The sequence below is a fragment of the Arvicanthis niloticus genome, chromosome 25 (assembly GCF_011762505.2).
Source record: "Arvicanthis niloticus isolate mArvNil1 chromosome 25, mArvNil1.pat.X, whole genome shotgun sequence".
Lineage (NCBI taxonomy): Eukaryota > Metazoa > Chordata > Mammalia > Rodentia > Muridae > Arvicanthis > Arvicanthis niloticus.
The window spans coordinates 29,911,164-29,932,194 of NC_133433.1; the positions used below are offsets into that span (position 1 = coordinate 29,911,164).

The 21,031-nt window shown below is 42.2% G+C and overlaps 1 long non-coding RNA gene across 1 annotated transcript; it reads left to right on the top strand.

Annotated features, from left to right (window-relative positions):
- The first annotated feature begins 3,960 nt into the window (after positions 1-3,960).
- LOC143438604 (uncharacterized) lies at positions 3,961-7,589 on the top strand. Its single transcript, XR_013107334.1, has 3 exons — positions 3,961-4,271; positions 5,600-5,651; positions 6,111-7,589. It is a non-coding gene; the product is annotated as an uncharacterized LOC143438604 (long non-coding RNA).
- Positions 7,590-21,031: the final 13,442 nt, after the last annotated feature.

Below are 21,031 nucleotides of genomic sequence, written 5' to 3' on the forward strand. Positions count from 1 at the left end.
TAATCTCAGCAGTTGGGAGGCAAAGGTAGGTGAATCTCAAAGAATTTGAGGCCAGCCTGGTCCATTTGGTGAGTTCCAGGTCATCCAGAGCTACAAAGACCTTGTCTCAAAGAAACTTTTCTATTTTCTTCTTCTTTTTTTTTTTTTTTTTTTTTTTCCTGTTTTCCGTTTGGAAGCTGGTCATAGTCTAACAATGCTATTGTTTGTATCGTGGGTTTCCTTGGTCTTTCTCTAATACCCACCCAATGTCACGTAACTGAACTCTTTACTGGCTTAACTCAAACAACATGGCTTCCTCTGCCTTTTTTTCATTCTCTTTTGGACAGTTGCCAAAGTTTACATCATGTTTGCTCTGGGGTTTTCCTTTTAAATGCTAATAAAATTGTCCTTGAGCTTCAGTTTGAGTCTGTTCTTAAATTCCTTTATTTAATAAAAATAAGAGTCTTCTAGAGGGGATGCCGATTTACGGGGTGTTACTAGGTACAAAGTGGGTCCTCCCAAATCAGCAGTGCTGGTGATAGTGTCCTCAGCAGGACTCTGACTGGGAAAACAGAAACACAAACTCAGCGTCCCACAGGGATCCCTTAAGGTGGTTTTCTGTTTTCTGGAAAACCACTTCTTCCCTTATCTGCCCCTCCTCATCTGCCCAGCTCCCCACAGTCAGCTACCTCCTTCAAGAGCCCAGGTCCAGGATAGCCCCACTGCTGTTTTGTCTGCATCCCAGGCTGTCTGATCTGCACCTGTCCTCTCAATGCCTGTCTTCTTAAAACTGATACCTGCCTACTGTTTTCTGGTCCCTGAGAGATAGCCCACCAGTTTGATTCACCAGACAAATTTCTTTCTACTCACAGAGTGGTCCAGTTTGATTGTTACACTGCCCTTGTTCACAGGTATCATATAGCAGCTATGAAGCCATTTTCTCCCGTTTGTGGTAACAACAGACCCATCATTTCCATGCTTACCCTTGGTAGGCTTGTCTTTAACCTGGTTCTGGGTTTCTGTGCTTATCTGATAATATTCATCAAGACCACCTCTGTTAGAAGTGCCAAAAAACTTGACAGCAAGTGATAAGACTTTTTTTTTTTTTTTTAAAAAGACAAATTATTTATTCAATGTATATGAGTTTGTTGACTGCATGCCTGTCCGTACACCAGAAGAGGGCATTGGATCCTGTTATATTGTGAGCCACCATGTGGGTGCTGGGAATGGAACTCAGGATCCCTGGAAGAATACCCAGTGCTCTTAACTGCTGAGCCATCTCTCCAGATCCCTAACACTTATAATTCCTTTTCTTTTAGAAGGAGGGGGCAAACCTCTTTTGTGGCAGTGGACAATGGCACAGGAAGCATTAGTGTTTCTGAGCTAACAGCATTGAGGAAACCATCAGAGGCTCTGGGAAACTGTCTGAGCCTTGAAGGTGAGCTAACGTGCTCACTGTTTTTTTTATGTCTACCAGGCTCCACGCTGAATCTTACTTTGAACTGATGTAACTACCTTAAACTGGATCTCTCCACGGGAGGTGGAAGGGGTGCCCGAATGTACACACCCACCCCTTTTCTCCTTTTTTTTTTTTTTTTTTTTTTAAAGACAAGGTCTCATGTACTGAGGCTGGCCTCAAACTTACCATGTAGCAGATGTCCGATTCTAACAAGCCTGGCAGAAATGTGTATATTCTAAAAAGATACCTGCACCTTTCAGTTTGACTATCAGAAGACTGAAATTGTGAACCCCAAGGAAATGAGGATTTCCCCAGTGATCTCTTGCTAGGAGAGGCAAAGGAAAAGGCCCTACCCAGAATGAAAACTTGTCTCCCTGAAAGAGATTTCACACAATTTTAACAACGTGTCAGGTCACTTTACAGGATCACTCTGAAGCCCAGCAGGTGGGAGCACACCGTGATTTGGATCTCTTAGATGTGCATATCCTAGGCCCTCTATTTAAGATTTAATCTCAGTTCTGGATCCCAAAGATCGACGTGCTGGTTCACTGCACCACTTTGTCCCACTTGTCCCTACTTAATGGGGTCACATTGAATAAATGCCCTATTTTTGCTTTTTACTTTTAACCTGTTCCCCCCCCCCCCATAGGCTTACTGAGGGTGATGGCCTGATTTGATTTAGGGCATAGGCGTGACCCCTAAATTTCATTAATACTCTGACCGTCCTGCAGCCACTTCCTGGATGCTGGGACTGCAGGTGTAATCCCAGGTGACGTTCTGCACGTCTGAGGAGAGAATTCAAGGTTTCATGCATACTAAGCAAACCTTGTACCAGCTGAGCCACAGCCCCGTTTCCACACTTGGTCATTTATAAAGAACAAAATTTATCTCTTTATTTTTACAATTCTGTAAGCCCAAGGATTACTACAAAGAAAAAGGGGCTAAGCCCAAATTAGACTACCTCCCTGCTGGTCTCTTATGGTGGGAATGTGTGTCTTTCTAAAACACATTTTGTTGGATCCTGACTTCCATTGTGATAGATGGTCGGGAAGGAGATAGAAACATGAAAATACAAATTTAAATGGATGGTTCTGGCCTTATGGGATATGCAATCCTACCATTACACATAGTATGCTCTGCTGCTTTCTGTAGGGAGTCACCTGTGTGCTACAGAGGATGCTGAGACCCAGGAGTTCAGCCAGAGGCCTCAGTAGCATTTCATTGAAGCTGCGCCTTAATTACAGGCTCTGTGCTCTGAGAGACTCGTCTTGGGTCAAGCTGCTACTCCATTCTAACTCCCTTCAGTTCATAGAAAATGCCACAACGGTGTGCATAGGATTGGCATACATCTTTTTGCTGTCCCTTAAGAAACCCACTCCCAAGAGGTTGGGACATTCAGCTTGTCTTAGTTACTGTTCTATTGTTGTGAAGAGACGCCACAGCCAAGGCAACTTACAAAAGAAAGCATTTAATTGGGAGGTGTTTGTTTGTTTTGTTTTTTCTAACAGTTTCGGAGAGTTAGTTTCATCATGCTAGGAAGCATAGTTGCAGACATGCAGCTGTGGTACTGACAGTAGCTAGGATCTTACATCCATCCACAGGCAGATGGGCTTGGCCCTTTGAAACCTCAAAGTCCACCTCCAGTGACACACCTCCTCCAACAAAGCCACGCCTCTGAATCCTTCCCACTCTTCCACTAACTGGGAACCAAACATGAGGACCTTTCTTATTCAACCTACCACATAGTTACCCAGCTGGACTGTCCTCTTCTTCACTTGAGGGAGCTCTTGCTTTTGTTTCCAAAATTCCATTAAGTGCTTGGTCTGTATTTGAAGCCTTCCTAAACGTTCCTGAACGTTCTTATAAAGCCTAGTGATTACTCTTGAAAAGGTCAAGTGCACCTCCTCAGTGAGGTCTCAAGCAGATTAGGGAGTTAAGAGTGGAGTTTACGTACTCCAGGAGGTAAAATCAACTCAATAGAAAGAAAGATTAGCGCTCAGTTTTGGGACAGGGAGTGGAAAGAAGTGAGAGCCAACATCCAGGCTTTAAGGTAGTTGTGGTTTTATCATCCATGGATTTCAGAGAAGAGCCATGTTGACTTCCCAACTGTAGAGATAGAGACAATTTCATGACGTCATAGCAGACCTTACTATCACTGGCATCCATTATGTTGAAGAAGTAAGTGATGAGTAGATTGACCCAGCTGCAGGTTGGTGTTGGCTTGGGCAGGTTGGTGTTGGGATGGGCAGGTTGGTGTTGGGATGGGCAGGTTGGTGTTGGGATGGGCAGGTTGGTGTTGGGATGGGCAGGTTGGTGTTGGGATGGGCAGGTTGGTGTTGGAATGGGCAGGTTGGTGTTGGAGTAGGCAGGTTGGTGTTGGGATGGGCAGGTTGGTGTTGGGATGGGCAGGTTGGTGTTGGGATGGGCAGGTCGGTGTTGGGATGGGCAGGTTGGTGTTGGGGTAGGCAGGTTGGTGTTGGGATGGGCAGGTTGGTGTTGGGATGGGCAGGTTGGTGTTGGGATGGGCAGAAACTGGCACAAATGTGGTATAATGCAGTCCTATTCTATTAGCCAAAGAGTCACAGGGCCTATGGGGACATTCTCATTCAAACCACCACAAAAAGTTAAGGCATTGGACAGTTTCAGCTCAGTTCAGTTTTCAGTAGGAAAGAACAATTCCTACTCTGGGTACTGAACCCTCTGGCACCTCTTAGCTAGACCTTGTCTGACTGTCTTTTGTTGGTTCTTCCCTAGGTCACTTCCTACTTTATCAGCATCCTGGCCCACTTTCAACTACAATATGTCCCAGAAACAGCAGGAGTCAATGTTACAGGTTGCGAGTTACATTGCTATGGCAGCGTTACCTCCTTCTCCCCCTTTTTCTCTGTCAATGTAACTTTTATTCACCTGATGTAACTGTCATCTCCGAGGCTTACTACCTCCATCTGCTAACCTAGGCCTAGTATGGAAGCTTCCACCCTCCATTCAATCTTTTTTAGGCCTACAATGTTTTCAGCCTCTTAGACTTGATCCTGAATATGCTCAGCCTTCCTAGTTCTTTCTGTGCCCTCATTCAGACTCCTCTCCACACTAACTGATTCAATCTAGCTTCTCTCAGTTTCTTACTGAATTGCCCTGTTTGGCCTAATACTAAACTTTGGCAATCTTCTGACTCTTTCTCATTCTCTGGTTTGTTCTTTCTTTACTTGTGTCTGAATCAATCTCTCTCCCCCCATCTCCCTCTTTCTCTGCAGCCTGTCTCAGTACCACTGTCCCAGTAAAACTGCCTCCTCTTCTCTGCACTGTTCTCTCTTTTAAATAGATTTTCTTTCCTCTCTCTTCTCATGAGAGTTGGGCATATCCTATTCTGTCAAATCTTTCTCTGATTCATCACTTTGTCTGCCACTCAATTAGGCATCACTTTCAAATATGGGTGCTTCCTTCTACCAACTAACTTTACCTTCATTGTTTGGGATTAAAAGTATGCACTAAGGGCATGTCTGTGTTCCAGCCAAAAGGATTAAAGGTATGTACTAAGGACTGAGCTACACCATAACCTGAAATAGCCCTTTTTCAGTTCACAGTGTGATCAAATGTACAGCCTTGAATTTGCTTTGCAGAATTTGACATCATACCTGTAGCAAGTCTCCTGTTTATTTTTCCCAAGTGCTGGGATTACAGGCATGCATCCTCACACTTGGCCTGCTTTCTTGGCTTCTCCCAGCTTCTCCCAACTTACTCTTCATCTCTTCTGGGGCTGAAACTTTCCAATGTCTTAACTTTTTGTGGTGGGTTGAATGAGAATGTCCCCATAGGCTCTGTGACTCTTTGGCTAATAGAATATGGCTAAATTGTATCACACTTGTGCCAGTTTTTTGGCCCAGCCCTTAAGAACCCAGTGGTCTTTACTTGTGTCCTGATCCCTGACACAATGCTGTGAGGGAACTAAGCAGCTCCCTAGGAAGTGTCCTGGATGATGGCAGCAGCCAAGGTCATCAGCTGCACATGTGAGTGACTGGGCATTTGCATGGTCTTTCACATGCTCTTGCTGACATAGCATGTAGATAAGATGCTGTGCCCTGCAAGAATTACCTGAACTAACCATTTCTAAGTTACTGAAGTGTAGGCATTGCATCACACTGATGTATTTCCCTAATGCAGAGTGCCACTACCAAAGAGAAGAATGAGAAAGAAGTCCCTGAACTTCTTGAAGGTATTTTTGGTCTTTATAAATGGGGAGTGCAAAAGAACATTTTATGAAGTCATTAATGAGGCTTTGGGATATGAAGTCAATAAGGAAAGGACAGAGGGAGAAGTGATTGCAAAAATGAAGCCTGGGGAAAATGTCACAAATCGAAAAGCATTTAGAGATGTAACTGAATGTGTTTAAGAAGCAATGCCTGGTGATTGTTCTACTAGGGGAATAATTCAGTAGTTGTGATGATTCAATTGTTGACTTGGCTAGATTTAGAATCACCTAGGAAACTCACCTTTGGTTATGTCTGTGGGGTTGTTTCCAGAGAGATATATCTGAAAAGGAACACCTGCCCTAAATGAGGGTGTCTTAGTCAATGTTCTATTGTTGTGAAGAGACACCAGAACTATGGAAAATATTTATTTATTTATTTATTTATTTATTTATTTATTTATTTACTCTAATTTTTTTTTACAGTCCAGTTGTTATCTCCTTCCTGGTCCACTCTCCGGCAGTTCCTCATCCCATTCCTCCTTCCCCTTCTCCAAGAGGATGTCCCCAACCCCCACCAGACCGCCCCTGTCTCTGGGGCCTCAAGTCTCTTAAGAGTTATGTGCTTCTTCTCTCACCGAGGCCAGACCAGGCAGTCCTCTGCTGTATATGTGTCAGGGCTTCATATCAGCTGTTGTATGCTGCCTGGTTGGTGGTTCAGTGTCTGAGAGATCTTGGGGGTCCAGGTTAGTTGAGACTGCTGATCTTCCTATGGGGTCATCCTCCTCCTCAGCTTCTTCCAGCCTTTCCCTAATTAAACCACAGGGGTCCCCAGCTTCTGTCCATTGGTTGGTGTAAATATCTGCATCTGACTCTTTCAGCTGCTTGTTGGGCCTCTCAAAGGGACACCATGCTAAACTTCTGTCTGTAAGCACACCATAGCATCAGTAATAGTGTCAGGCCTTGGAGCCACCCCTTGAGCTGGACCGATCAAACTGGACTTCCCTTCCCTTAGTCTCATCTTCATTTTTGTCCCTGCAGTTCTTTTAGACAGGGACAACTCTGGGTCTGAGTTTTGACTGTGGGATGGCAACTCCATCTCTCCACTTGATATCCTGTCTTTCTACTGGAGGTAGACTCTACAAGTTCCCTCTCCTCACTGTTGGGCATTTCACCAAGGTCTCTCTAAGTCCTAAGCACTTCTCACGTGCCAGGTCTCCAGTACGTTCTAGTGGGTCCCATCACCTTCTACCTCCCAAGGTTGCCTGTTTCCATTCTATGGAAACTCTTACAGAGAAAAGCATTTAATTGGGAATTTGCTTACAGTTTCAGATATTTAGTTTATTATCAGCATGATAGGGAACATTGTGGCAGGGAGACAGGCAAACATGGTAATGGAGAAGGAGCTGAGAGTTCTACATACAGATCCACTGGCGGCAGGAAGAGACAGATTCCGAGCCTGGCTTGAACTTCTAAAAACTCAAAGCCCATCTCCAGTGACATACTTTTTCAAACATGACCACACATCCTTAATCTTTCTAATCCTTTCAAATAATTGCCACTTCCTGGTGACCAAGCATTCACGTCTATGAGTCTATGGGAGCCATTCTTATTCTAACCACCACAGTGGGTAACACAATGTTCATGGACTGGGGTCCTAGACAAAATAAAAAAAAGGAAAGAAGAAAGCTAGCTGGGCTGAGCTCTGACATGTCCTCTCTTCAGCTTCAGGTGTCAGCTTCAGGTGTTAGCTTCAGGTGTCAACTTCAGGTGTTAGCTTCAGGTGTCAGCTTCAGGTGTTAGCTGGTCATCATCACCTGCACCTCCTCTCCTTCCAGCTGCAAATCCTTCCTGCTACCATGTCTTTCATGATGGACTGTACTCCTGGATTTTCAGCCAGAATAAACCTTGCTTCCCTTAAATTGACTTTTATAGATGTTTAGTTACAAGAATGAGAACAGTGACTGAGAGGGTGGTAAGTCATCTACTTACCCTAGCTCCACTGAGCTCAGTCCTCATCCCATTAAAAAAAAATTCATTTTTCCACTTGACTCCCAATTTTCTCTTCTTGCAAATTTATTTCTATCTCCATCCTAAAGAAAGTAACATAATAATAAGCAAACCACACTTTTAGATTGTGATAGCATATACAGTTCAAAGAGAACCATTGCACATTAAGATGATGGAGTAAAGGGGGATATTAGACTTTCACCCCTAGAAACCAGTGAAATGAAATTTCGTTTCCCCTACATCTTCAGCCAGATAAAGCTCAGCCAAAAGAAGATCTGGGTGGTTTTTCAGATCAAATATGACGAAGATGAAAGCAAACACGTTCAAGTCATGGCAGTTATTACAGAAAAACAATACAAATGTAACACTGCACTCAAAAGGAAAGTACTTCCCATAGCTATTTACATTATAGCCAAATGTAATACAAGTACACATTCAATAACAGAACTCAGCTCACACACGAGAAAACACAGACCAAGACAACAGAGGCAGCTGCTAATCTAACTCATTTAGTGTTAGCTATGTAAGAATGAAGCAAAGGCTTAACAATGCCACTTAAAAATTACAACTAGTCATCCATATCCCAGCCCCCAACTGCAGCAAAATTTCCCTGCGCTGCCAAAGGCCCTGCCCACAGATGCTTCCACAGAGCCTACCTAGATTCCCCCGGTAGCATCCCATCCTCTTACTTCCACATCCTGACCCACACCTCTGGCAGAAGCCCAGAGCCAATGCGACCTCCCACGTTATCTAGAACCTTAGGAAAGACCCTGCTCACGTGTGGTTTTGTGTTTCATCCCTCCACTGTGGTGTGCAAATGCAGCTTTTTTGGGAAGAATGCAGAGATGGTACATTGCATTTACCCTGCACTGTCAGGTGCTGGTCTCAAGCAAAGGGCAGATACACAGTTCAGGGGGTGGAAAATGGGATATTCAGTTGCTGCTGGAAGTCACGGAAGAGCCAAGGATGGAAGAGGCTGGAGGGCTGAAGAGGCTGAGGATGATCCTGGGGCCAGAGGGAGGGAGACTCTCACTTAGCTCATTGGTGGTGGTTGTCTTGGAGTGCACATGGCCTTCTGTGAGAGGCTTAGGTGGCTGCTCTATAGGCAAAGGCTTTCTTCATGCTCCCACATAGCTGTTCTGACGAAAGAGAAAGTTCTTGGTTCCAAACTGTTTATTGAGTGTTCATTGTGGGAAAACAGGTGTGTACCACCTTCTCAGGGTGAACCAGAGATTAAATACCTTTTGCAGGAAGGAATGTCCACAAAGGGAAGCTTATTGGCTAAACAAATCCCCAGGGCCTCTAGATACCTCATTAGCATGGAGAACTTTGTTCTGGGCTACATGACCACAGATCATGTTTCCTGTATGGGAAGTGTGGCCCATGTTCCAGGCCGGGAATCTGGTAGGTAGCAGGGAGCCATCTACTGTCTCAGCTGGGTGCTTGGGTACCAGGGACTCTGAACCCATTCGACCTTACTAAGTTTCCTGTACAGTACATTGTCCCATACTCACAGCCCACCAACACTCCTTAGAGCCCACCTAACTTTCCCTAACAGCATCCCCTTCCCTTGTCTCTATAACCCACAACTCCAGCAGACCCCCCTGCTTTGTTAGAGGCCATGTTGGTATCCAGACCCCAGAAGCCTCCTGCTCTACAAGAGGCTATGCCAATACCTGGAACCCCAGTGGCCATGCAGGTCACCAAAACACCAGTGGAGACATATTATTGAACCTGAGGACTCACAGGTCACGAGAGCCACAGGCCACTCAGGCCAGAAGACCAGAGAGAAAACAGAAACCAGGGGGAAAACATCCATCCAACAAAGTTAAACTGGGACCTAAACCTATAGCTACCCCAAACCCAGATGCCTAGAGACCCGCATAAAAACACAGTCAACAGGAGCTAGGATAATTTGGCACCAATAGAGCCCAGATATCCAACTACAACAAGTCCTGAGTATTCCAACACAGCTGAAGCACAAAAAAACAACCTTAAAAACACTTTATGGGCTGGAGAGATGGCTCAGAGGTTAAGAGCACTGACTGCTCTTCTAGAGGTCCTGAGTTCAATTCCCAGCAACCACATGGTGGCTCACAACCATCTGTAATGGGATCTGATGCCCTCTTCTGGTGTGTCTGAAGACAGCAATAGTGTACTCATACATAAAATAAATAAATACCTTAAAAAAAAAAAACACTTTATGAAGATGATAGAGCTCAGTAAAGAGGAATGAATAAACCCTTTAAAGAAATCCAGGAAAACACAAACCATGGGAGAAAATGAATAAACCCCTTAAAGAAAGCCAAGATAAAACAGACAGGTGAAGAAAAATGAATAAAACTGTTAAAGACCTAAAAATGCAAATAGAAGCTTTAAAGAAAACACAAACTGAGGAATTCTGGAGATGGAAAATCTAGGTAAGTGAATAAAAAGTACAGATACAAGCATCACCAACAGAATACAAGAGATGGGACAGAGACTCTCAGGCATAGAAGAAATTGCTACACTGCTCAAAAAAAATGTTAAATCTAAAACATCCAGGAAATCTGGGACCCTAAAAAAAACCCCAAACCTAAGAATAATAGAAATAGCAGGAGAAGAATCCCTGCTCAAAGACCCAGAAAATATTAAAAAAAAAAGTTTTAGAAGAAAAATTTCCCAATCTTAAGACGGACATGCCTATAAAGATACAAGATGCTTACAGAACACCAAATAGATTGGACAAGAAAAGAAATCCCCTTCCCTGCCACCTAATAATCAAAACACTAAACATACAGAACAAAGAAAGAAAATAAAAACTGCAAGGGGAAAAAAACAAGCAACATAAATGCAGACCTATTCAAACTATACCAAATTTTCATCAGAGAATCTAAAACCCAGAAGGGTCTCGGATATCTTGCAGACTCCAAAAGACCACAGATGCCAACCCAGACTACTATACCCAGCAAAACTTTCAATCACCATAGATGGAGAAAACAAGATATTATTCTATGACAAAGTCAATTTCAAACAATATCTATTCACAAATACAGCCCTACAGAAGGGACTAGAAGGAAATCTCTATCCCAAGGAGGCTAATTACACCTACAAAAACACAGGAAATAAGTAATTTCAGACCAGAAAAACCAAAAGAAGTGAAGCACATATATGCATACATACACACACACACACACACACACACCACCACCACCACCACCACCACCACCACCACCACGAACAAAATAACTAGAATTAACAACCATTGGTCATTAATATCTCCCACTAGTAATGGAAGAAGCTTCCCAATTAAAAGATACAGGCTAATAGAATAGATGAAAAAACCAGATCCATCCTTCTGCTACATATGAGAAGCACACCTCAACAGCAAACATTACCTCAGAGTAAAGGACTGAAAAAGTTTTATCCAATATCAAACAAGATAGAATTTTAACCAAAATTAATCAAAAGAGATGGGTAAGGACACTTGATAATGTCCCTCCATCAAAGGAAAAATTCACCAAGATGACATCTCAATTCTGAACATCTATGTTCCAAGTGCAAGGACACCTACATTTGTAAAAGAAACATTTCTAAAGCTTAAGTCACATATTGAACCCCATACATTAATAGTGGTGACTTTAATACATCATTCTAACTAATGGACAGGTCATCCAGATGAAAACTAAACACAGATAATGGAGCTAACAGACATTATGACTCAAAAGAACATAACATATCTACAGAACGTTTTACTCAAACACAAAAGAGTATATATTCTTCTCACCACTTCATAGAATCTTCTCCAAAACTGACCACTCACTAAGTCACAAAGCATGTCTCAACAGGTACAAGAAAACTGAAACAACCCCCTGTATCCTTTCAGATCACCACAGATTAAAGCTGGATTTCAACAACAACAGAAAACCTTCAAACTCGTGGAACCTGAAAAATTCTCCTGGGACAAGGAAGAAAGAAGGAAAAAAAATTAAAGACTTCCTAGAATTTAACAAAAATGAAGGCACAACACACTTATGGGACAAAATGAAAGTGAAAAGTTTATAGCACTAAGAATCATCATGAGAAACTAGAGAGATCTCATACCAGGAACTTAATAGCACACCTGAAAGCTCTTGAAAAGAAGGAGGAGGAGGAGGAGGAGGAGGAGGAGGAGGAGGAGGAGGAGGAGGAGGAGGAGCAGGAGCAGGAGGAGGTGCAGGAGGAGCAGGAGCAGGAGGAGCAGGAGCAGGAGCAGCAGCAGCCAGCAGCAGCAGCAGCAGCAGCAGCAGCAGCAGCAGCAAACATACCCAAGAGGAGTAGACGGCAAGAAATAATCAAACTCAGGACTGAAATCAATAAAATTGAAATGAAAAGAAAAATACAAAGAATCAATGAAACACAGAATTGCTTCTTTGAAAAAAATCAACAAGATAGACAAATGCTTATCCAAACCAATTAAAAGGCAGAGAGAATATCCAAATTAATAGAATCAGAAAAAAACAAAAAAAAAACAAAAGAGGGACATAACAATAGACACTGAGGAAATCCAAAGAATCATTAGGTCATATTTCAAAAATCTGTATTCCACAAAATAGGAAAATGTAAAAGAAATAGGCTTTTTAAAATAGATACCATTTACCAAAGTTAAATTGTGATCAGATAAACAATTTCAGTATACCTATAACTCCTAAGGAAATAGAAGCAGTCATTAATCATTAAGTCTCCCAATCAAAAAAAGTCCATGACTAGACTATTTTAGAGTAGAATTCTTCTAGACTTTCAAAGAAGAGCTAATACCAATGCTCCTCAAACTATTTTACAAAATAGAGAAGGAACGCTTCCTGTCTGGGCCCAAGCCCTGAGCAGATCCCAGGTGGCAGCTCTGCCTCCAACCTCACAAAACCCAGAGGAAGTGGGCCTCCCAGGAGCTCTAACCCGGGCAGTATCTTAGGTAAGGAGACAGCAACACCCACCACAAAGAGGGAGTAACTGGGACCCAGTAGGACCCAGGAAGTCACTCCTGGCACAGTTCACTGGTTCCTTCCTGTCTGCACCTGAGCACGGAGCAGATCTTGGGCCCCAGCTCTAACCCACCGCACACAGTTCTGATACAACCAAGATAATAGGAAGGATAGGCTCTAGTCAAAGACAGGGCAGGTAGCACTAAGGAGATCCAGATGGCGAAAGGCAAGTTGAAGAACATAAGCATCAGCAACCCAGGATACTTGGCATCATTAGAACCTATACAATACAAAGAGGAAAATTATATCCTAGAAAGCAAGAAAGTAATACTCTCTCAACAAATCCAAAAGAAGATAGCCACACATAGATAATTCCACCTCTAATAACAAAAATAAGAGGAAGCAACAATCACTATTCCTTAATATCTCTTAACATCAATGGACTCAATTCCCCAATAAAAAGATGTAGGCTAATGGACTGGATACATAAACAGGACCTAGCATTTTGCTGCATTACAGGAAACCCACCTCAGTGACAAAGACAGACTCTACCTTAGAGTAAAAGGTTGGAAAACATTTTTTTTTCAAGCAAATGGTCCTAAGAAACAAGCTGGAGTAGCCACTTTAAAATCTCCAGCCTGAGAACACAAAGGGAGGGACTCATGGCTCCACCTGTATAGGTAGTTGAGGGTGGCCTTACCTGGCATCAGTGGAAATAGACAGCCTTGGTGCCTGAAAGTTTGGATTCCCTAGTGTTGGGGAATTTGAGAGCAGGGAGGCAGGGATGGGAGGATGGTGGAAGCATACCTTCATAGTAATAGGAGGAGGGGGAATGGGGTAAGGGGTTATAGGGTTTATTGGAGAAGAGATAACATTGAAAGGTAAATAAATAAAATATCCAATTTTTAAGAAAACAGATAATGGGTCTGGCAATTGTAGTTGAGCAGTTAAGACTTTTTGTCAACAATTTATTATGGGATTTTGTATAATCCTCCAAGACAAGGTATTGTGGAAGAGGCCCATGGAACTTTAAAAAGATTGGTGAGACGTTCTGTTGCTGAGACAAAAAGTGGTGCCGACCTGTGAGCTTGCTAAGTGCCCTGACAAGGGTGACTGGGGAGCTGTATTGGACATATATTCCTGACCTACCTTTGCTTGACTATATCCCACATGGGTCAAGCTGCCTTGCCTCAAGATTTTAGACCTTGTGGGATAGAGAATTGAAAAGAGAAACTATGTCTCTTGTATTCTTTTTAAAGGTGACCAGCTATTAGGACTCAATCATGTACTGGTCCAGAAATCAATCCAATATGGGAAATAACAGTCTACTTTTGGAAGACTGGATCCAGACTTTGTCAGGAACATATTTGGAAGCTAGCTGTAGCTCGCTATGATGTTAGGATAGCAAGAGATAATGTTGGGACAGGATCTGGATTTCAAACAAGGGGTAGTGCATGTTTTAAGTCTTTTAATTGTCAAGCTAAAATTGGTTTTGTCTCTTCTACAGCATTTATTTTAAGTTGCATTGATTGTATAATTTCAAATTATGTTAGTGTGTTGAAACCTAGCATGTCTGTTACGGGGGTCTATCAGTCTTGTTTATAAAATAAAAAAAGGGGGAGAGGTGGAGAGCCTTTGGGGCTGCTTGGCAAGAATCTGACATGGGCCAAGGACAAGGAAATGGGCTGCTTGGCAGGAATATGACATTGGCCAAGGACAAGGAAGTAGGCTTTAAGCAGGAATCTGATATTAGACTAGAACAAAGAAGTAATTTCGGGTAGGAGTCTAAATTGTAGGCTACAACAAAGAAGTAATCTAAATATTAAGGAATCTAAATATTAAGCCAGAACAAAGAAGTAATTTCAGACAGGATTCTAAATTTTAAACTAGAACAAGGAAGTAGGCTTCAGACATGAAAATGACTTTGGGCTAGGACAGGGAAGTAGGCTCAGATACTTTGGTCATCCTGATAAAGCCTTTAGAAACAGTGGTCACAGGAGTGTTCACATAACTGGGTTTAATGCCTTGCTTTTTCTTTGACTGTTTTTGTTTATTGTCTTGATTGTTCCTTGACTATTTGCATCTATTGTATTGCTAGACCCTCAACCTAGAACTGACCTTATTACATGCATGTAATCAAAATGGTATAAAAGCATAAAGGAAGAGGGGGTATAGGATAGGGGGTTCTAGGGAGGGGAAGTGGGGAAAGGGGATGACATCTGTATTGTAAATAAAATATCCAATACAATAAAAGAAAGAGAAGGAAAATTGCCAAAATTTATTTTATGAGGCCACAGTCACCCTGATACCCAAACCACACAGAGCCTCAATAAAGAAAGAATTATAGACTAATTTTCTCCAGGAATATTGATGCAAAATTATCAACAAAATACTTATAACCCAAATTGAATACATCAAAAGATAATCCACCATTGTAACCAAGTAAGTTTCATCTCAGAGATGCAGAGGTGGATCAACATATGAAAATCTGTCAATGTGAGCCACCATATAAACAAACTGAAAGGAAACAAAAACATGATCATCATCTCAATAGATGTTGAAAAAGCCTTTGACAATAATCTAACACCCCTTCATGATAAAAGTCTTGGAGAAATCAGGGGTACAATGCACATACCTAAACATAATAAAGGCAATTTAGAGCAAGCCAATAGCCAACATCAAATTAAATGGAGAAAATCTCAAGGCAATTCCACTAAAATCAGGGACAAGACAAGGCTGTTCACTCTCTCAAAACCTATTCAATATCGTACTTGAAGTTCTAGCTAGAGCAAGAAGACAACTAAAGTGGCAAGGGGATACAAATTGGAAATGAAGTATTAATCACAGATGATATGATAGTATATATAATTAATCCAAAAAATTCTACCAGAGGACTTCTACAGCTGATAAACACCTCAGCAAAGTGGATGGATACAAGATTAACTGATAAAAATAAAAAAAGAGTAACCCTCCTATATACAAATAACAAATGGGCTGATAAAGGAATCAGGGAAACAACACCTTCAGGATAGCCTCAAATAATATAAAATATTTTGAGTGACTCTAACCCAGCATGTGAAAGACCTATATGATAAGAACTTTGTTGGGGAACCTCATTATTAAGGTAGCAGTCTGCCATGACTAGATGGCTTTCTGAGCTCTGTGTAAAATGGGGGACTTTTTTGTTAGTGGGGCTTCCTGTCTCTGCCTGTCTTTTTCTGGAGAGTGACACTGAACACATGTGGCAGGCCTTGTCTGAAAAGTGACCTTGTATAGACCTCTCTGCAAGGCTGCATAATTCAGCACACATGTCCTGCTCTGGCTGCCTGCCCACATGCTGATTAGGTGTTGTATTATATCCAGTCACCTCTTCCTAATCTCTTGATGTTATGACCAGTTATCCCTTTCCACCCAAACCTCTCAGAAGCCCTTGTATGCCCTCTTCCTGAAACAATAAAGTAGACTTGTCTCACTGCAGCAGTCTCTGGAGACTATTCCATCACGCTCACAGGCATCTGAACCCTCTTCTTCACCTCTGCTCCTTTTGTCTTCTCAGGCTTGTGGCCAACAACAGCCTCCTAGGAAAAGGGGAGGGTCTTCAAGTCTTCCAAGAAGATATCTGAATAGGGAATGATCTCCCATGCCCATGGATCTGTAGGATCAACATAGTAAAAATGGCTATTCCACCAAAAGCAATCTACAGATTCAACACAATCCTCATCAAATTTCCAACACTGTTCTTTACAGACCTTGAAAAACAATACTTAACTTCATATGAAGAATCAAAAATCCAGGATAGCTAAAACAATCTTATACAATAAAAGTGCTTTCGTTGGTATCACTGTCCCAGATCTCCAGCTGTAGTAACAGAGCTGTAGTAATAAAAACTGCAAGGTATTGGCATAAAAACAGACACACTGATCAAGACATATATCCACACACCTTTGGACACCTAATTTTTGATAAAGAAGCCAGAATTATACAATGGAAAAAGAAAGCATCTTCAACAAACGGTGCTGGTCTAACTGGATATTTGCATGTAGAAGAATGCAAATAAATCCACATCTATCACCCCGCACAAAACTCAAGTCTAAGTGGAACAAAGACCTCAACATAAAACTGGACACACTAAATCTGATAGAAGAGAAAGTGGGGAATAGCCTTGTATACATTGGCACAGGAGACAACTTCTTGAACAGAACACTGACAGCTCAGGCCCTAAGCTCAACAATTAATAAATGTAACCTCATGAAATTGAAAGGCTTCTGTAAGGCAAAGGATACTTTCAATAAGACAACTTGGTAACCTGCAGAATGGGGAAAGATCTTCACCAACTTCACATCTGATAGAGGGCTAATATCCAAAATCTATAAAGAACTCAAGAAATTAGACATCAACAAACTAAATGATCCAATTAAAAAGTGGGGGTGCAGATCTAAACAGAATTCTTAGCAGAGGAATCTCTAAGACTGAGAAGCTCTTAAAGACTGGAATTTGGAGGAGGTGTCATTTCAGGAGCAAGATAGAAGAAACCGAGTGCAATGGAAATTCCCAGGAAGCTAAGTGATGTTAGCTAAGATTTTTAGTAATGGGGGATATGGAGGCTGAAAAGGCCATCTGCTGTAACCGGGCAGGCAAGACTTCCAATGGAGGAATTGGGACATCAACCCATAAAACCTTTAACCTATGCTTTGTCTTATCTGCAATATGTGCTGGGATAATGTTAGTGCAGAAATTGGAGGAGTGGTCAACCAGTGACTTGTCCAGCTTAACACTCATACCATGAGGGTGATACCACCCCTAACACTTCACAGAGGACCAGGAACCAGAGGTGGGAAAGCCCAGATACCCAGGATAGAAACATACATGTCTGGGGGGTGGAGGTAGGGGGAACTCAATGAAATGATTCCTAATGATATTCTTCTATACGCCTAGACAAGAGCCTAGCATAACTGTCATCAAAGTCCTCACTCAGCATCTGATGGAAACAGATACAGAGACCCACAGCCAAACATTAAGGGGAACTTGGGGAATTCTTCATAAGAGGGAAAGGAAGGATTGTTAGAGCCAGAGAGGTGCAGGACACTATGAGAAAACACACAGCATCAACTAACCTGAGCTCATAGAGGCTCACAAAGACTGAACCCACAATCAGAGAGCCTGTGTGAGTTTGATCTAGGCCCTCTGCATACATGTTAGTGTTGTGTAGCTTGGTCTTCTTGTGGGACTCATAACAGTAGGAGCAGGGGCTGTCTCTGCCTCTTCCACTTTCTTTTGGTATTGTTTTCCTTCTATTGGGATGCTTCATCCAGCCTTAATAAGAGGGCAGGTGCCTAGTCTTATTGCAACTTGATTTGCTGACATTGATATCCCTGGATGCCTGCCCTTTTCTGAAGGGAAATGGCGGAAGAGTGGGTGGGGGAGGGGAGATAAGGGAAGGGCTGGGAGGAGGGGAATGAGGGGAAACTGTTTTCAGGATATAATATACAAGAGAAGAATTAAAAAAAAACTTTAAAAAATAGTCAAAACCACAGAGAGGAATGTTTGCTTAGCATGTGTGAGGCTCTGGGCTTGATCCTGAGCATTACAAATAAGCAAATAAACAAACAAGTAAATAAACGAAATAGAGAGGGTATAGCTAAAAATCAAATCACTGTCCTGGTATCTCCAAGGGAAACATGATAGGTTCAGTGGCAGATGCAGAGGAAGAAAGACCAGTATAGGAATAATTGGGTCTTCATTATTTTATTAAAAATACTTATTCAATGTTGTTCCTTAAAAGAACCTGTGTGTAGTTTATTAAATACATTTTTCATTTTGTGTGTGTGTGTGTGTGTGTGTGTGTACAAGCTTTCAGTAAATAGCTCTGGCTAGCCTGGAACTTACACTGTAATCTAACCACAGAAATTTGTCTGCTTCTGCCTCCTGAGTGCTGATGTAAAGGCATGTGCCACCATAAGAGACTTGTTTTCTTATTCTTTTTGTTTTTGTTTTTGGATACAAGGTCCTCTGTTGTCCTGTAACTCACTATGTTGACCAGGCTGGCCTTGAACACACAGAGATCCATTTGCTCCAGTGTCCAGAGTCTTGGGATTATATATGTATATATATATATATATATATATATATATGGTTTTAGGTGGTTGATACTCTAACCATTGACTATAGAAGAACATAGAAATTCAAGAAACTGATTTATCATTGAATACCCAAATAGATTGGAAATTTCTGGGATAATTCTCTAAAGTATATATAGGTGGAAGTATAGGAAGCGTCATTTCCTTCATTCCTTTGTGGATTCTATGAAGACAAACACTAGGTAGACCTTTCTCTTTGCTATATAGCTGGAGGTCCGGTATAGTACCAGGCACATAGCAGGCATTTGGTAAATGTTTGTAAAATTTACTACTATTCATCCAATAGTTGTTGACTCTTGTCCTAGATACTGGAAAAACAAAGATAAGATAAGAATTTTAAAATATAGTGGAGAAGACACAGTATAGTGACAAAAAACTCACATAATCATATAGAGGAGGGTAACATACACTGTGGTAGTGGCTAAATAGATGTTAAGAAGAAGACAAACCTTGGGAGGCCGAGGCACAGAGGCAGAGAGGCAGAGGAGGCAGAGGAGGCAGAGGCAGAGGCAGAGAGGCAGAGACAGGCAAATGTCTAGATCTCTGTGGGTCCAAGGCAAGCCTAGGTTTACATAGTAAATTCCAGGACAGCTAAAGCCACATAGTGAGACCCTGTCTTGAAAAAGTCCAACTACCCAACCCCCACCCCTCCCTCCAAAAGAAGAGAACTGCATATGAAAAGAGCAGATTGGGAGAAACATCACTTGTAATTATTAAAACTGCCCTGCTCCAATTGTTCAAACCTGGTTACAGTGAATTTGAAGGCATTATTCGTTTTTTTTCACAGTTGAATACTCGAGTACTGTATGTGTGTGTGTGCACATGCAGACTAGAGAAGGACAGTATTGCATCCTCTATTGCATCCCCCCATACCTTGAGACAGGGCCTCTAAACCTGGAGTTTGCTGTTTTGGCCTAGGCTGTCAACATACAAGACTCATCCTGTCTATGCCTGACCGCTAAATACTGTAGATACAGGGATATGTGGGCATGCCTGGCTTTTAAAAACTGTCTGTGCTTGGGCTCTGAATTCAAGCCACTACACCTGAGCAGCAGTGCTCCTACCCACTGGACCATCTCCCCAGCTCCAAGTTTTGTTTTAATCAGTTGTCAATAGGCCCATTGCTCTTTGTCCATTATTTTCAATTCCTATAAAATATTGTTAATTTAAAAATAAGTACTACAGGGCTAGAGAAATGGCTCAGAGGTTAAGAGCACTGACTGGCATTTTAGAGGACTCAGGTTCAATTCCCAGTTCCTACACGACAGCTCACAAAACTATAACTCCAGTTCTAGGGCATCTAGCACCTTCACACAGATACACATGTAGGCAAAATGCTAACAAACATATAAAACAATAAATGCTAACTGGCCAGAGATTTGTGTGTTTTCCTATCGCTTAGGTGCTGTGTCCTTGCACAGCTCCTTGACAGAGGAGCTAACTGGGGTGGCAGAGTATGAAGACAAAACAAACATACACAGAGGCATGGACAAAAAGCTGCGGTGGTATAGATTGCGCTCTCTGATGGGAAAATAGCAGCTTCCTGGAAGCTAAGCATGTTGACTATATCAGAGTTGAACAGAGGGGTGAGGTTAGGACATACAGAGAAGCAAGGAGGCAGGGTTTATGGAATGGAGCTGGATCAAAGTGACAGGCGTAGCTATTCCTGATAGAAGCAGTCTCTGCATGGGGGCGGGGTGGGTAGTATTCAGGACATAACTATGGGAGCGGGTGTTGGGGCAACTATGGTGGACATTTTTTGAACACACTATCAGTATCCACCCATGGATCAGAGGAAGGCGTTGACCTTTCTCTGAGCCTCATCCTTGGGGGAGGGGCTAACCATTTCCCATGGGGTCTGAGCCTGGGATCCCTGGTGTAGCTGTGCCCGTTCGGCTGCACACAGTTATTTGGTCTTCCTCCACTCCCTACACAAAGGGAATTTCATGTGCTGACTTAGTTATGTTAACCAGTTGAAAGTACAGATTCCAGCTTTAAAAACAAATCCTCTTTCTAATGACTTGAAAAATATCTACTCTGATTGGGGTTTAAAGTCTATTAGGAGAGAAAGTTACAGCAGAGATAAAGTTTTCAGTTAACTTCAACGATCGGAATGAAAGAGAATGAACTTTCTGGCCACTTTAGGGTCTCTTCCAAATATATAAAGACATCAATTTATTTCAAAACCACTTAGTGTCCACCCACTTGCTGTTAAATGCTGGGACTACAGAGATGAATGAGACCAAGCCAGCCGCACAACAATGCACTGTTTGGCAGAAGAAGACAGGCAAGAAAACAAACAATGTAATAGACTTGCAGT